Source organism: Diospyros lotus, chromosome 3, assembly GCF_014633365.1.
Source record: "Diospyros lotus cultivar Yz01 chromosome 3, ASM1463336v1, whole genome shotgun sequence".
Taxonomy (NCBI): Eukaryota; Viridiplantae; Streptophyta; class Magnoliopsida; order Ericales; family Ebenaceae; genus Diospyros; species Diospyros lotus.
Genome location: NC_068340.1, coordinates 15,534,610 through 15,537,358, shown reverse-complemented (window position 1 = coordinate 15,537,358; position 2,749 = coordinate 15,534,610). Strand labels below are relative to the sequence as shown.

The 2,749-nt window shown below is 37.7% G+C and overlaps 1 long non-coding RNA gene across 1 annotated transcript; it reads right to left on the bottom strand.

Annotated features, from left to right (window-relative positions):
- Positions 1-456: 456 nt before the first annotated feature.
- Positions 457-1,759, bottom strand: LOC127796336 (uncharacterized). The gene is made up of 3 exons (XR_008021982.1): positions 1,324-1,759; positions 981-1,045; positions 457-860 (listed from the first exon to the last, which is right to left on the bottom strand). It is a non-coding gene; the product is annotated as an uncharacterized LOC127796336 (long non-coding RNA).
- Positions 1,760-2,749: the final 990 nt, after the last annotated feature.

The window sequence follows — 2,749 nt, the reverse complement described above, 5'->3', positions numbered from 1 at the left end:
CTGACAGGAACAGTTCTCCCAACGTGCATATTTATATATCCACAGGAACAGTTCCCCCAAGGTGCATATTTATATATCCACAATATATGTATTTATACGATAAAAGTAAACATATTAGCGTCATTGGGAAAGTTCAAAGTATATCTTGTTTAACCAGGTAAATTAACTTCCAAAATATTTACCATTTAACTACAAAAGATTTGCTCACAGTATTAGTGAAAGATAAAAAATGTGCTAGCATGTACTGTTTTGATTTATATATATATATATATATTATATATATGGAAGTACCCTTAATAACCTTTCATCAGTAACAAAATATAAAATTAATTAGCCATTCAAGCATTTAATTGATTTTAAATTCATGGCCGCTTGAAGACATTCTATCTAGTAATATTTCAACAAAATTTTTTACTACATAGAATGATAAGGTCTAATCTGGATGAGCTAATGGTAGATGCAAATAACTCTATTCTGAGCATTTGATAACAATTAACTAATCGAACAAGAACATTGGGACAAAGATCGAATCAATTTGAAGTAGTGAAGAACAAAACTAGTTCAAATCCACCAACTAATGGAACAGTGTGAAATGGTGGTTTTAGGTCACTGTGACTAGATAGTCCATGGATATATCACTGGACACGCACGTATATATGCAAGAAGCTGATTGGCCAACCTACAGGCTGTAACTCTCATGTTCTCAATGTGTGGTTGGTTTCAGGAGTTTCATGGGAATAGAGATTACAGCAGGCTGATCGATCACTGATCAGCTTTTATTTACACGTGTACAAATCTGGTGTCAGTGGTGTGGGGATAATGGGATATCAGAAGTGATGTTATCATTTCCCCAGAAATACCTGCAATCCGCAAAGATAATTGAACTCACATCTTTGAACCAAAAGATAAACCCTACAGAACCTGAGAGATACCCATTAGTGGAGAAGAGAAGATATATATATATATATATATAAAGTTACCTGGTTCAGACTGGAGACATGGCCTGCAATCTTTGCCCTAACTTCACAATGCTGTTCCTGCCTCACTGAAAAATTAATGACTACATATAGAACCCTTGAAGTGATAATAGTGCAAGGATTCAAATGAAGGCACAAGCATATATATATATATTTGTATACCATAAAAATGAAATTGAGTGTATATATATGCTTGGCTCCTCATACGCCATCCACGGAGGACATCGATTCTCCGGTGGGCTCTGCAAATGGCATACAGGGAGCCAGGCATATAGGTATGTGAATAGAAGAAATTAAAGTGCATGTATACTTGTGAAGAAGATGAAATGATAAACTAAAAGCTGACCTTTGCTCATGAAGCTTAGCATCAAGGGCACATCTAGGGTAAAGCCAGAAGGGGTGTTGAAGACAGACATACAGGGGAAGAAAAAGAGGAGAATGGTCTTTATTCAGGAGAGGGGGGTGGGGGGGGATGTGGAGGAGGAGATCTATGGAGGATCAATCTGGGTCCTAATCAAAAGAGTGTATAAGCCCCACAGGCTCCTCTTTATCTAGTCAAAAGAAATCTACCCATTGGAATTGGCACAAAACAAGCATGGCCAGATGCAAAGCAGTAGCTAGCCCTGTGGAGTGGTTCTCTCTAATCCCGGGTGGGGTTTCTATGTGGTTTTTACAGAGAGAAAGTAGCAAGATGTGGGGTTGGAGTCACGTCTAAATTCCCCACTAAATATAGACGAGAGAGAGAGAGAGAAAGGGAGAGGGAGAGAGAGAGAGAGTCGTGTTACTAACCACGCAATTTCCTAAGCTCTCTCTCTCTCCCTCTCTCTCTCTCTCTCTCTGTCATGCTGTTTGAAATCTCCTTTTCTGGGTCGTAAAGCGAAGCCTGCTTTTTCTCTTCTGTAGCTTTGTTTGTCTGCAAGCATTTGGATTACATGGATTCCTCATCTCTCTATTCCCCCCGTTGATCACAAATAAAGCAAGAAAGAAAAGAAAAATGAAAAAAGAAAAGAAAAGCAAAACCCTAATATAATTTGTCTTCCCCTTTTTCACCATCACTTCTTCTCCTCTTTATTCCTTTATCTTCTTTCTTTAAACTTACACGCATACCTTTATGGCCTATCAGTTACTGTCTATGGGACAAAGATTCGAAATCAAATCATCCTTCTAATAGGCCTTAGAATAATCCATGCCACTTTTTGACCTAATTTACTTGTACTTCTGTTCACCATCACCCAGCTCAACATTTCTACAATTAGAAAGAATTAAGGGTGTTATTCATTAATTATCAACGCATAATTAAACAACCATCCAGAACAAATCTTATATATACATATAACTCAAGCATTAACTAATAATTAATTAGAAGAGTCTTTAATTAATTTCCCCGGCCGGGGGGTTGTTTAATTGGTACCAAATAATAATGTCATCTCTCTCGATGCTAGCTAGCTCGGTAGAGTATGGACGGACTACGATTCCGGTCTCTTATCACTATGACAGTCACCAAGGAGTATATGTACGTTGCCAACAAACAAAATTTCGCAGAGCAAGGCTTCTAAGCTTGTCTGAATTTTCTTCGAATAGTCAATATCTACATGGGAATCTTTTGCTGTCAATCAGAGGCCATGCACCAATAGAATTATAGGGTTGACACCAACAAAACAAGCCAAGCAAGTTTCTGAATGAATTTTCTCATACCACATGATCGTCACTTCAGTCGTCTTTCCAAGTTTGTTTTGTATGTCTCCCAATGCTTTTAAGTACAAACGTAATTA